This window comes from Rhinolophus sinicus, chromosome 2 (genome assembly GCF_057876585.1).
Source record: "Rhinolophus sinicus isolate RSI-liver-muscle chromosome 2, RSI-T2T, whole genome shotgun sequence".
In the NCBI taxonomy this organism is placed as follows: domain Eukaryota; kingdom Metazoa; phylum Chordata; class Mammalia; order Chiroptera; family Rhinolophidae; genus Rhinolophus; species Rhinolophus sinicus.
In genome coordinates, this window is record NC_142502.1 from 64,473,434 (window position 1) to 64,487,939 (window position 14,506).

The 14,506-nt window shown below is 37.3% G+C and overlaps 1 long non-coding RNA gene across 1 annotated transcript; it reads right to left on the reverse strand.

Annotated features, from left to right (window-relative positions):
* Positions 1-426: 426 nt before the first annotated feature.
* LOC109453499 (uncharacterized) lies at positions 427-13,079 on the reverse strand. The gene is made up of 4 exons (XR_002138297.3): positions 12,949-13,079; positions 12,037-12,101; positions 9,649-9,876; positions 427-1,747 (listed from the first exon to the last, which is right to left on the reverse strand). It is a non-coding gene; the product is annotated as an uncharacterized LOC109453499 (long non-coding RNA).
* Positions 13,080-14,506: the final 1,427 nt, after the last annotated feature.

Here is a 14,506-nt window from a genome sequence, read left to right on the forward strand (position 1 = left end):
AGTGTCATTGATTATAACTAGTGAGCCACTCCGGTACCAGATGTTGACAGTAGGGAGACTGTGCTTGCGTGGAGCCAGGGGGAAGATGGGAACTCTCTGTACCTACTGCTGAATTTTGCTGTGAACCTAAAACTGCTCTAAAAATAAGGTCTTTAAAGAATGTTAGAAGGATGCCAATCCTGCTATCTTTTTAAATCTTGGCAGCTTAGCCAATAAAGCATGTTATTTTTCAATAGTATCCATGATGGTGACTGTAGGATTATAATAGGAATATGTATATGTGTGTGTATATATATATATATATATATATATATATATATATATATATATATACACACACACACACATATATGTATATTCAAAAGTGAGACAAGAATGAGTTTTCTTTTTCTCTTAGAAAAAGTGAAACTTCTGCTCATAGTTCCAAGTACTTTTAAAAATTTCCCTCTTCTGAGTGGTGGAAATGGGCTGTTCATGGTGTTCCTATTTCTTGACAAAATCTTGTAAAAGTGCCATGATTCAGGGATCTTACTTCTGATAATGGTGTTGCCAACATGGCTGTAGAGAAACTTCTTCAGGGTGACATGAGGAGTCTTTGTTAATTAGTGCCTGTCTGTGTAATGTGAATGAGTGATGGTGACCCAAGAAGGTTCTTTTTTCATAAAAGTAGAAAAAGATGGTCAATAAATTTAATAAAATAAATTGAAAAAGAAAATAATGCAGATTTTAAGAGAGAAAATTAAAGAGCTTTGTGGAAATACATATTCATGACACATACATACTTTTTCAGGGAAAATTATATTGGAAGATTAAAAAAATTCTTTGTCAACTGCTACTCTATCCCAACACACCTCCACTGAAAAAAAAAAAAGTAGAAAAAGATGTATGACGAAACACGGCAGGAGTTCCTGCCTGTGCAAACAGACAAAGTTCTGTTGGGCAATTTTTCTTTTTCTTTTCTTTATTTAAAAAAAAAATCATTAAAAAATTTCGGTCTTTGTAGTTTTTAACAAGGACTAAAAAAGTTTAAGAATTTTTCTTTGATGGGATAAGCAAGCACATAGTGAACAAAAGAAAAAGATAACTATTTTAAGGAGATGGCCTGTAGTTTCTACTAGTTGCATGCTGAAGGGGAACCTCGGGGTTGCCAATGTTTCAACCATATGCTTCAAAATGTTGAAAAGACATGTGGTTTCTCAAACATCACATATTTGACAGAACTCTTTCCGGTCTTTTCCCCAGTACAAACAGGGATTTCAAAAAGCTGACATCATTGTGCTGGGACATTGTACGAGACGTTTAACAGCCAGAGAATCACAGCGGGCCATGCTGCCTAGCAAATTTAAAACTCTTTGTAATACTCAGTAATGATATTTAAAAGGAAGTTTACAGGTTGCACTCCCCCAAAGCTGTTGCAGAAAAATGAGAATTGCACTTGTCGTGGAGACAGGCATCAGGAGTCCAGTGCCCTAAGGATGGGCTGGGCCACGTCCGGGATCAGCACTGCCTTCCGACTGCTACACCAGTGGTCACTAAATGTTTTTGCAGTTTTACTGTTACCTTCCGGTCACTCCCTTGCTTTCCACATAGATGAGCTTTCTGGGGATTATGTCAGGCTGAAGGTCGTCTTCACACCGTCTCTGGAGGTTTCCTCATGTTATTGTTATAATTATTAATGTTCCAGTTCACATTTCTAAGCAAAGTTGCCTTTTATTCTGTAATGCTCTCTTTTTTTTCATCAGAAATCCTGAAAATGGGAAGAGTATAACCATTTGTATGAAAAAAATACAAACAATACATGCATTTTTTTTTAATTTTTTTTTTAATTACAGGAGAAATGAAGGAAGGTAAGCGTTTTGGGAGGGTCTTCTATGTGGCAAGCCTGGTGATTGACACTGTATCTTCATCATTTTATTTAATTCTTACAGCAGCCTTTGCAAAGTTGAGGATAATAACACACAGAGAGATGAAACACTTTGTCTAGTTCAGGATAGCCAGGTCTGTCTCGCTGTCTGTCTAGATAGCCTGATTCAAAATTGAACACGTTTTTTAATCTCTTTTGAATGGGAGGCCGCATGGATTGGAAAGAGAGCACTACCTGAGACCTTGGGCAGGACTCTTGGTTCCTATTTCTCATTTACTCTTGGTATAATTTCTCATTTTCTGTAAGAAGAAGCAATGTAATAACGTGTTCTCCAAAGCTTGCAGAACAGGTTCTTGAGAGATTGCCATTGGTGACATGGTGGTTGGTGTTGCAAGCCTGGGATCAAGGCTTCCTTTTTCGACAGTGGGAGAACTGGGCAGCCACACTTTAGATTGATTGACAGGGAAGTGATAGAAGAAGTGGTAAGAAGTAACTGGAGCTCAAGGGACATTTTTGTGGGGGAGGCCCGTTCACTCCCATTAAAGGGCACCAGGCAGATAAGTGGGGAAGACTGACATTGCATGCCTCTGAGCTCCCCCTTTCCTTTCCAGAATAGTTAACATAGATCTTCAAGGGCAGTCAGTAGCAGCCAGTGCCCATCAAATCCTTTTCATGTGTCTAGCATTGTACGCCAACCTCTTAAATCTCATTCAATTATCACAGTAACCCTACAAAGTAGGTACGCTTGTTGTTTCCCTTTTACAGAGAGGGCAACTGAGGATTTGAATGTCTTGCTCAAGATCACAGAGCTAGTAGTTAAATAAATAACCTGGCTTCTTTTTTTTAACCTAGCTTTTAATTACTAACCCATCTGTACCACTTCCATAGGCTTCTGTATGTTTTCACAAAATTGTGAACCCTGGTTTCCCTTAGCTGAGAGGCTTTCAGGTTGAGAAGCTTAAAATAGTTCAGGAATGCTCTGAGGAACTTAATCCCATTTTCATCAGAATTATTAATATAACATTAACCTGATTTTATTGTTTCAACCCTTTAACCCCCAATCTGTTCCAGAACCTCCAGCGAGTTACACTTTCACTGTGCCTGTCAACTCAGGTCTTAAGAAGAGTATGATAAATCATGGTGTATAATTCTTTTTGGATTCTGCTTGATAGTATTTTGTTGAGAATTTTTATCTCTATTTTCATAAGGGATATTGGTTTGGCATTTTTTGTTGTTGTTGTTGTTTTTTTTTACATTGTCCTGTCTTTGTTCAATTGACATATCAGGGTAATCGCCTTTTAGATTGAATTAAGAAGTTTTCTTCCCTCTTTTATTTTTTTAGAAGAGTTTTGTGGAAGATTGGTATTAATTCCTCTTTAAACATTTGGAAGAACTCACCAATGAAGCTACTTGGGTCTAGGCTTTTCTTTGTGGGAAGATTTTTGATTATAAAGTCAATCTCTTTACTTTTTTAAAAAAAGTTTCTTTTACTTTTTTTAATATATTTTTATTGGCAAATATTGGGGAACAGTATGTTTTTCCAGGACCCATCAGGTCCAAGTCAATTCGTTGCTTTCAATCTAGTTGTGGAGGATGCAGTTCATTGGCCCTTGTAGGAATCGAACTGGCAACCTTGGTGTTATGAGCACCGCTCTCTAACCAACTGAGCCAACTGGCTGCCCCAATTTCTTTACTTCTTATGGGTCTATTCAGATTTTCTATTTTTTTGTCTTGAGTTAGTTTCAGTAGTTTATGCCTTACTAGGAATTCATCATTTCTTCTAGGTTAGCTAATTTATTGGCATACAATTTTTTATAGTATTTCCTTATAATTCTGTTATTTTTATAAGGTTGGTAGTAATGTCCTCTTTTTCATTCCAGATTTAAGTATTTCATTTGAGGTTTTTTTTCTTGGTCAGTCTTAGCTAATGGTTAGTCAATTTTGTGGATGTTTAAGAAGAACCAACTAAAACAATTCCTTTTTCTATTATTTTTCTATTCCCTATTTCTACTCTACTCATCATTATTTTCTTTCTGCTTGTTTTAGGCTTAGTTTGCTCTTCTTTTTCTGGTTTCTTAGATTAAAAAATTAGGTTGTTGATTTGATACAGTCATTTATAGCTATAAATTTCCCTCTAAACACTGCTTTCACTACATCCTATTTTTAGTATGTTTCATTTTCATTTGTCCCAGAGTACTTTCTAATTCCTCTTGTGATTTCTTCTTTGACCCATTTGGTTATGTAGGGCTATAATGCTTAATTTTCACATATTTATGAGTTTCCCAAATTTACTTTTTGATTTATAATTTTATTCCATTATGGTGGGAGGACATGCTTTGTATGATTTAAATCTTTGTTAATTTGTGGAGGTTTGTTTTATGGCCTAGTAAGGATCTATCATATAGAATGCTCTGCATGCACCTGAAAAAATGGTGTATTCTGTTGTGTTGGGTGGAGTGTTATTTAGATGTACATTATATCTAGTCAGTTTATGGTGTTGCTCAGGTCTTGTATTTCCTTTTTAATCATCTTCCTACTTGTTCTATCCATTATTGAAAGTGAAATATGTGAGTCTCAAATTGTTATTGTTGACCATTTCTCTTTGTAATTTTTCAGTTTTTACTTGATGAATTTTTAGGTTCTGTAGTTACGTGCATACGAGGTTGGACAATTAAGTTCACGAACTTGTTGCAATGATGTTGCTAACCTCTTTTGATATCAGAGGGATTATTCATTATGAATTTGTACCAACTGGACAAACAGTTAACCAAATTTACTATTTGGAAGTGCTGAAAAGGCTGCATGAAAAAGTTAGACAACCTGAACTTTTCACCCACAATTCATGGCTCTTGCATCACGACAATGCACTAGTTTACACAGCACTGTCTGTGAGGGAGTTTTTAGCCAGTAAACAAATAACTGTATTAGGACACCCTCCCTACTCACCTGATCTGGCCCCCAATGATTTCTGTCTTTACCCAAAGATAAAGGAAATATTGAAAGGAAGACATTTTGATGACATTCAGGACATCAAGGGTAATATGATGACAGCTCTGATGGCCATTCCAGAAAAAGAGTTCCAAAATTGCTTTGAAGTATGGACTAAGCGCTGGTGTCAGTGCATAGCTTCCCAAGGGGAATACTTCGAAAGTGACCATAGTGATATTCAGTTATGAAGTATGTAGCACTTTTTCTTGAATGAGTTCGCGAACTTAATTGTCCAACCACGTATGTTTTTAATTGTTTCTTATTACTGATAGATGTGCTCTTTTATCATAAAATGTTCTTTTGTCGTAAAGTCTATTTTGTCTGATATTCGTGTGGCCATTCCAGCTTGCTTTTAGTTACTCTTTTAGTTACTTTATATCTCTCTTTTTAGCCATTTATTTTCAGCTTAATTTTGTCTTTGAGTCTAACATAAATCTCTTGTAGATAGCATATAGTTCAATTGTGTTTTTCTTTTAAATTCATTCGTTCAATCTCAGCCTTTTAATTAGAATGTGTGATTTATTTACATTAATGTAATTACTGATATGGTAGGATTCAAATCTGCCATTTTTCTCTTTGTTTTTCTCTATTTCTTATGTCTTTTTTGTTCCTCTGTCCCTCCATTACTGCCTTATTTTTTATGAAGTAGATATTTTCTAGGGTACCATTTTAATACCCCCCCTTTTACTACAATTTTGAGTTATTTTCTTAGTGTTTGCTATGGGAATCACAATGAATAACTTATAATAATCAGTTTAGATTAATACCAATTTAATTTTAATTGTATACAAAAACTTTGCTCTTTTATATTTGTTTCATCACCCATCTTTTCTGCTATTATTATCATGCAAGCTACATCTTTATACATTATAGGCCAATTCAAACTTTGCTTTATGCAGTTGTCTTTTATACACCAAAATATGTATTTATATTTGTTTTGTATATTTCTCTATGTAGTTACCTCTTCTGATGCTCTTTATTTCTTTATGTGAATTTTAATTACTGTCTAGTGTCCTTTCATTTCGACCTGAGGACTGTCTTTAGTATTTCTTATAGGACAGGTCTGCTAGTGATGTATTCTCTCTGTTTTTATTTATTAGGAGATGTCTTAGCTTCTCCTTATTTTTGAAGGATAGTAATGTTGGATATAAAATTCTTGGTTGAAAATCTTTTTCCTTTGGCACTTTGAACATGTTATCCCACTGTCTTCCAGTTTCCATGCTTTCTGATGAGGAGTCAGCCATTAATCTTATTGCATGTCCCTTGTATGTAATGAATCACTCTTCTCATTGCTTTCAGGACTCTTTTTGCTTTTATCTTTTGATAGTTTGACTATGATGTGTCAACTGTGGATCTATTTGAGCTTTCCTGCTTGGAGTTCTTTGAGCTTTTTGGATGTGTAGATTTTTGGTTTTCATCAAATTTGGTAAGTTTTTATTGATTATTTCTTCAAATATTTTTTCTGTCTCCCTCTTCCACCCCCACCCCCTGGGGTTCCTATTGTGCAAATATTTTTACACAAAATGATGTCTGACAGGTCTTTGAGGAACTGTTCATTTTTCTTCATTCTTTTTTCTTTCTGTTCCTCAGACTCGGTAATCGCTATTGACCTATCTCCCAGTTTTTTGAGTCTTTGTTCAGCCAGCTGAAATCTGTTATTACATTCCCTGCTGACTTTTTAAATTTCAGTTATTGTTCCTTTCAACTTCAGAATTTCTATTTGGTTCTTATAATTATTTATTTTAAATAATTTCCCTTTATTGATGTTATTTATCCGATAAGACATTGTTCCTTTAGTTTCTTAGACATAGTTTCCTTTGTTTCTAGGAGTATATTTATAATAGCCAATTTGAAATCTTTGTCTAATAAGTCAACATTTGAGCCTCTCTGGGACAGTTTTCATTAACTGTTTTTTATCCCCTGTATATGGACCACTTACAAGGTGTGACAATTAAGTTCACAAACTCATCCTAGAAAAAATGCTACATATCTCATTGCTGAATATCACTATGGTTACCTTCGAAGTACTCCCCTTGGGAAGCTATGCACTGACATCAGCGCTTAGTCCACCCTTTAAAGCAATTTTGGAACTCTTTTTCTGGAATGGCCATCAGAGCTGTCATCATATTACCCTTGATGTCCTGAATGTCATCAAAATGTCTTCCTTTCAATATTTCCTTTATCTTTGGGTAAAGATAGAAGTCATTGAGGGGCCAAATCAAGTGAGTAGGGAGGGTGTTCTAATACAGTTATTTGTTTACTGGCTAAAAACTCACTCACAGACAGTGCTGTGTGAGATGGTGCACTGTTGTGATGCAAGAGCCATGAATTGTTGGCGAAAAGTTCAGGTTGTCTAATTTTCATGCAGCCTTTTCAGCACTTCCAAATAGTGAACTTGGTTAACTGTTTGTTTAGTTGGTACAAATTCATAGTGAATAATCCCTCTGATATCAAAAGAGGTTAGCAACATCATTGCAACAAGTTCATGAACTTTATTGTCAGACCTCGCACACTCCTATTTCTTTGAATGTCTTATAAATTTTTGTTGTTAAATACTACATTTAAAATAAAATAATGTAGCAACTCTGAAAATCAGACCAGACCCCTTAACCATAGTTTGTTGTTTTTGCTGTTTTGTTTAGTGACTTTCCTGAATTAATTCTATAAAGTCAATAGTCTTTGTTGTGTATGGCCACTGAAGTCTTTGCTCAGTTCACTTTAGTGATCAGCTAATAATTGGACAGCAACGTTCTTAAATGCCTTGAGACAGTAAGTCTCTCAGCCTTTGCCAAGGCTTTTCTTGGCAAAGCCCCTTGTTGGGAATTTTTCATTGAAATTATGTTGGGAGATAATTTCATTGCTTGGCAGGCAGTTTACAACACTACCTTAGCCGTCACTTTCTGCTTGTGCAGAATCTTCAGGCTAGCCAGAGGTGGAAAAATTGGGGCATTCTCAGATATTTCCTGGGCATGCTCATAGCTCTGTATATGCACATGGCCTTTTAATTTTCTGGGAATCTGTTGTTCTTTTCAAATCCCCTATGGATTTCTTTTCCCCCAGTTTTCTTTTAAATATTTTTGGTTAGCTTCTTATTTGCCCAACTGTTATTGCTATTTTAGACAGCGGTAGTGTTCAATAATTGCAATGGATTGCTTTTGACAAGCACTGTGGGGGAAAAGGCTAGTCCACTGAGCAAGTTCTGAGTTAAGTCAAGTGAAGACAAGACTTCTGAGTGGAGTTCTTCAGGGAGCTGTCAGGCAGGTCATATAATGACAATTCTTTGAGAATGGAATTTTTGGGGAGTCCCAAACCTGTTCTGCCACCCCCAGTGACTTTTAGGCTGCTGGTATTAACAACCGTTGTGTTTATAAGGTTATTTGGTTTTAAGACTACTGTGGGAATGAGAATAGGGAAAATTAAAATTTCACAATGCTTTCTTTTCTTATAGCGATTCAGCCATTTCTTTCGAGGAAATAAGAAAAATCAGAGTGTCTCAAGCCTTTGATTTCCAGAATTATGAAGAAGTTGAATTTGATAATTTTTGCCAATGCTTTTATTGTTTTTATGGAGAAATACATTTAGGAGGGTTTTGTCTGTTGTTTTGTCAAGATCTATTTTCTCCCTTCCTTCCTTCCTTCCTTCCTTCCTTCCTTCCTTCCTTCCTTCCTTCCTTCCTTCCTTCCTTCCTTCCTTCCTCCCTCCCTCCCTCCCTCCCTTCCTTCTTTGTTTTTCACAGACAAAAGCAGTTATACTAAAACTTGTGCAGCAGAGGAACAGAAATTCCCTACTTTCTTTCTTTCTCTCCCCACCTCCCAAGTCTGCTATTCAATTTTGATCACAGTATTTGTCTTTGAAAAGTGTCACATGGTCTTCTGATCCTTCACTTAATCCATTAACTCTTAAAGAGAAAGGGATTTGAGTGTAAATGTCTTATCTTTCAAGTCCACACTCTTATTAACCGATGTACTCTAGAGCCTTGATTAAAAGTGTGCTCCCAAGACCAGCAGCACTAACCTGGCCAGGGAGTTCCCCAGAAATGAAGAATTTCAGGCTTCACCCCGGACTTACTGAGTCAGAATCTGCACATTAAAATTCTAGAGAATTTCCCACTTTAGATCATAACATTTAATTTAGTTGTGAATGTCCTGCAACTCATATGTTATTTATTAATGTTGCACTTTTTAAATGAATTGAATTTTTTATTGAAACCTAACAAAAAGTCTGTTTTATAAGGATTTGAATACAGTGTAAAATTGCCACCACTTTTCTGAGGATATAACTATGGCCAGGGCTGGCTCTTCACCACATTCTGATGTCATCCTTTCTTCATGTCCCCTTCTTCCTCATCCTCTCTCTTACTGCTTGGGAACTGATTAGGACCCAAGGATTTTGACTCTGCAGACCTGAGGGACATGGTTATACCTCCACTGGACTACAAAATCAAATGCAATAACCATGTTTTTGTCTGTATGTTTTCCTGTGAAGCCCAGGCTTGAGTTCAAGCCACCAGGCAGTGGTGCCAGACCTCATGCTGAGCATCAAGTGAGAGAAACAAGCAGCGCATTTTTTCCTCCCTACAGTCCAGCAACTCCAGGAAACCATAAGAAACAGAGGGCAAGGAAAGACCAGCAGCCTGATAATCATGTAGGAGTTTAAAGGGTTTAGGATTGGGCCCAAATCAAGTCAGGGGTACCAGGTATCTCAAGAATTAGGGCTTTTCAGATGTAATTCATCAGAATTCATTACATTCTTATCATGCCAGACCACAAGAATCTTTCTTGAGGGAATTGTCTTACCTCTAAAAACATGGCAAGTATTCTAGGTTTCCCAGGCTGTTGCATTTTATTTTTGAAGAATTAATAACTGGGGATATCACTGGCAGGGGAGGATTTCAAACCAAGCAAGAAGGAGTGGATGGACCATGGCAGCCCATTCTTGCAGGGCCCATCAAGTTACCCAGCCAGGCAGCGTAGTCATATACAGGACCAGAAGCGCTCTACAAAGGTGCAAATCTCACTTTTTATCTGAAAACAAAACAAAACAAAAAAAACAAAAAACAACAAAAACGGATTCTTGGTCCAATCAATAGCCTGATGAGTCTGAACTCTCATGTTGATAAAGCCTGACATGAAAACTCTACCCAATTGGTATACATTTAAGAAATCGGCAATGCCTTTTTTCAACAGATATCTGAAAAGTTCTGAGAGCAGGTTTTGACTAATTCTTTTAAGTTATTATCGACTGCTAGGTGTTTCTTGGGTTGTTTTGAAGTCATAGCTTTCTGGAACCAGGGAACCTTGGACTAGATTAAGCTTCCTGTACCATTGATGTCACTAAATGGACCCTTGAGACGGTGTCCCAGATACTGCATCAGGCCTCTCCACATACAACTTTTCTCTTCCTCTCTCCCCTTCTCCTTCCTCTTTCCCTCTCTTGTCTCCCACTTCTCTCTCTGCTTTTCATTTCTCATAAGGAATGTAGTCAATAATATTGTAATAACTATGTATGGTGTCAGATGGGTACTAGATTTATCGGGGTGATAGATGAGAGGGTGTTGGGGGACACGGTGAAAAATGTGAAGGGATTAAGAAGTACAAATTGGTAGTTACAAAATACTCATGGGGATGTAAAGTAAAGCCTAGGGAATATAATCAGCAATGTGGTAATAACGAAGTATAATACCAGGTGGGTACTGGACTCGTCAGAGGGATCACTCCTTAAATTATACAAATGTCTAACCACTATGGTGTACACCTGAAATTAATATAATATTGAATGTCAACTGTAATTGAAAAATTTAAAAATGGGGGGAAGGTGAAAGGGAATAAGAGGTTCAAATTTTCAGGTATAAAACAAGTCATAGGGATGTATTGTACAGCATGGGGAATACAGTTGATAGTGTGGTACAGTGTCAGACGGTTGCTGGACTTACTGTGGTGATCACTTCTTTAGGTATATAAATGTTGAATAACTATTCTGTACACCTGAAACTAATATGATATTGTATGTTAGCTATATTTTAATAAAAATATTCAAAAAAGAAAAAATTACAAAATATTTTCTATAATTATTAGTCATTTTCATAATAATTTGAGTATCTAAACTTAAGTTTCCAAGCATATATTAATTCACTTGAACTAGTTAGTTGTATAACTGACCCTATTGTTCCCTCTTATCTAAACAAAACATATTGAAAGTTGTGAGTACTTGGCTGTATTAAAATATTGGAAATGACTATGCATTAGCTGAATATCTTCCTATTAGGACTTAGACCTGGTGTCAAATCAGAGCAGTTATGTTCTTCCCTAAGAACCCCCACACAAACAAGGGTAAATATGGTGGTGGGTTTCAGTACAGTTATCTCATCTGCAGGGCTGTGAAGAGTTTTCCCAAACACCAATGATCAGTTTTTGTCTTTCTGTGTAAGTCTTGGCACAACCTTTGTATCTTTTGAAGTTGGAGTCAGATTTGAAAGCCTTTTTTCCCCTTGCTCTTTCTTCTTCTGACCCTGGCTTCTACAGCTTTCTCTTTGACAACTGATTTGCTTCCTCATGTGCAACCTCACTTGACTTTCCTGAAAGGAAGAGAAGGCTAGAAAGTCAAACACTCCCACTTTTCATCACAGGTTCATGGCCATTTTCCCTACTCGTATCCTCTCCAGATTGTCTAATTACCGACACATGCACATACTGGCACATAGGTTTAAGTTAATCTCTGTTAATATGACTACCCTAACTACACATTTCGATATCTTCACTTGGTATTATTCCTGCCTCTGAGGTTGCCAAATAGAGCAAATGTCTTTTCTAACAGTAATTTAATTTTTCTTATACCAGCATGATAATCAAATCAGGAAAATCCTTTCCGGTGACAAGTTCTGTTACAGACAAATCTTCGATCCATGCAAATAGAAGGTGTGATGGACAGTCACAAAAGAAAAAAGTTCCTCACTCATGTGCAATTTTTGAGCTTTTCACTTGGGTGGGTTTGTGTTCTGTGTTGACTAGATCGTTGGAAATCCCCACCTGCAATTTGCAGTAAATTTCTACTGAGAGGCCAGAAAGTTCATTCATTTTGTGATTAACCTAACCTCTCACTGTGTGTGGGTTTTAAATTGTCCATAAGTGAGTAACAAAGTGAAACTCTTTATTAATTTAAATTGAGAAAACTTGATTAAATTATACCTCAAAATCAACGTTCTTTCCCTCCTTTGGTCCTTCAGTGTTGCTTTGTTCATGGCAGCTGCTGACTAAGGGAGAAGACATTGATGTTGGTCAGCATAGACTCTGTTGACCGAGGATGATTTTAGGGCCCAAGGACTTGGAGAATTTTCTAGATAACCTGGAAGAGAAAGCTCTGTTCTCTTGGGCTTCTGTGTTCTACCTTTCTCTTCTTGCATAGTGTTCCTTTTTCCTTCTGGGGAATTCTCCTGAATAATATTATTGTTTGTCTTTAGTACTCTCCTCCCTGGTTTGACCAATTTCCTCCTTGTTTGCTGAGTAATGTTTCACATTTTCCTGAGGTCAGTGCCTGGCTCACTGGCAAGGAACCTCAGCAACAGAAAACAACAAAACAGACTTTTCACTGAAAATTCTTAAAATGTAACCTGAGGAAGAGTGAAGTTTTAAGCTGAGTGAAAACAGAGTTTGACCACAAATTCTTGTTGCCATGGATGTGGAGCTTCACTTGTTTTTCTGACTCTGTGTCTGTGGGGTGTGTGTGTGTGTGTGTGTGTGTGTGTGTGTGTGTGTGTGAAAGAGAGAGAGAGAGAGAGAGAGAGAGAGAGAGGCACTATATGTGTCTGTGTGTAAGTTCTGACTTTTATGCTCTATTTGCATGCATTCATTCGTTTATTCTCACCTTCTCCCCTTTACATGATTTCAAAGTAATTTTTTTTCAATGACTCCTGCCATTTAAAGCACCATCAGAACTGATGGTCAGGCAGTCCACAGAGGTACAGGTGTGATGATTGTCAAATATGGAAATGCTCTGTACCTGATGACAAACAACTGTTGCCACAAACCCTATCTGAGTGTTCCTTTGCTGCCAAGGGGTCCCCAGACCAACCCCCCATCCAGCTCCTATGGGGTTCATACCTGGCAGAGTTGTGAGCAGGTCCTCTGGGATCCTACTTTGATGTAATGCTGCCTGTATGCACTCTACTTAACTTGGTGTCCTCTAGGCTGTGCCAGTGTTTTCATATTTTGATTATCACTTCCTGAAAACAAAAGTAACTGAGAGAGTACATGGTTATTTAGCCAATTTTAGTTCTGGAATTCAGCCAAGATTTGTGAAAGGAGCACAAGAAGTCCCTGAACCGTGAGAATAGATTCCACAAAGTCCAAACACTAATGATCACATGCTTTCCTCGTAAGAAAGAACTTTGTGACAATTTAGATGGTCACAATATGGATCCAGTTATCTTGCTGAAGTGAACTTCCTGTCACTAGAAGCAGACTTGAATGACCTCTAAGGCCCCTTCCAAGCAAATGATATTTAAAAAATAGTAAACATTGCAAAATTGTTCCACAAAGTGCTACCTAGTATGTTACATGAGACTCATTAAGAGATGAATAAGTAAAGAACCAGGTGCTACGTTAAGGCTTCTGTTTCCCTGTTTTCAGTTTAGACATGTGGTGGCTGCAAGAGTAAACTGAATATAGTGTAAGCCTGTAATTACGGGACTTTATCCTGGGGCACCGGTCATCTGTGGCAACCAAGAGGACGTGGGATGAAATGACGAACATGTGTGGAAGACATCAGGATGTTGGGGAGGGAAGTGGTTCGATTCCTGGAATAAGCAGTTGAGCTTTGTAAGTGCAATAACAACAATGAAGGGAGGATTTATTTTCTGGGATAAAAACTGTGATGGAAGGAATTCCTAGTCTCCTGAAGTAGATGAGGTGGCTATTGCTATGAGTCACTCTGGAGGGACATAAACTCTGGAGTTTGGAGTCCAGGCGAAGTGGCTCCAGTAGCCAAGGTTTGTCTTGTGAAGAAGGTTGTAGGTAAGCTGTTGAGAGTAAAGGAAGCAGAAGCAGGGTGTTGGCTGCTGCAGTGACTTCTTGCAAGTTAACTAACTTGAATGTGCTTCAGTTCTCTCCCTTGTACAATGGGGATTATAATATTTCCTCCCTGTACCTTTTCTTAGCAATTATAAGTTATGTGGTTGGTCGTGACAAGTGTCAGTAATGATTTTTGCTAGGAGCCCAAGAAGCAAAGTGGCTCCTTGGAAAGGTGAACATCTTGGGGGCCTGTAGCTATGAAACCCCTTGGGACCTCACATGCTCTCTGATAAAATCTGGTTGGGTTGTATACCTTTCCTAAATTTACAAAATATTTCAAATCCTGGGAAAATTGAAAGAACAGAATAATTAAAACCCATATCCCGCTCTCCTAGATTCACCAGCTATTAACATCTTCACACACACACACTCCTTTTGTAAGCCATCTGAAAGTATGCACGCATCATGACACTTCACTCCTATGATTCTAAATAATGCATGAACAAAGACATTTTTCACTTTCCTATTCAATAATCACAATATTTCTATATTGTGATTATGTTTTCAAGGAAACATAATTCAATAATATCCAACACACAGTCAATAATCAAATTTTCTAAATTGTTTCTAGAATGTCATCAGAGTCAAG